This window comes from Penaeus monodon, chromosome 24 (genome assembly GCF_015228065.2).
Source record: "Penaeus monodon isolate SGIC_2016 chromosome 24, NSTDA_Pmon_1, whole genome shotgun sequence".
Classification (NCBI taxonomy): domain Eukaryota; kingdom Metazoa; phylum Arthropoda; class Malacostraca; order Decapoda; family Penaeidae; genus Penaeus; species Penaeus monodon.
In genome coordinates this window covers 10,780,928-10,781,253 of record NC_051409.1, presented here as the reverse complement: position 1 = coordinate 10,781,253, position 326 = coordinate 10,780,928, and positions in this window count along the sequence as shown.

Below are 326 nucleotides of genomic sequence, written 5' to 3'. Positions count from 1 at the left end.
CACATGTACGTTCTTTATAAGCTTTTACTACTACCTGGTGTCCCCTCACTAAACACCTCATTACTCTTTTACTACTCTCTCGTGCTTCCCTCTCATGCCAGCCAAAGTACCTGGTCACCTAAGCACTAATTCCTGATATTCTCCCACACTGAAAGTTCGACAGCTGATAAATATAAGACGATTTTTCCCTTCCATAAAAAAACGAGAGGTTTGGTCACCCTCGTTAGAACCAATATAGTTTTAAGCGCCATATGGCTGGGCCAATCATAGCGCAGGAATGTTTTTGACAATGTTATAATTGGTTTATTAATAGTCTCGTTGCCAGT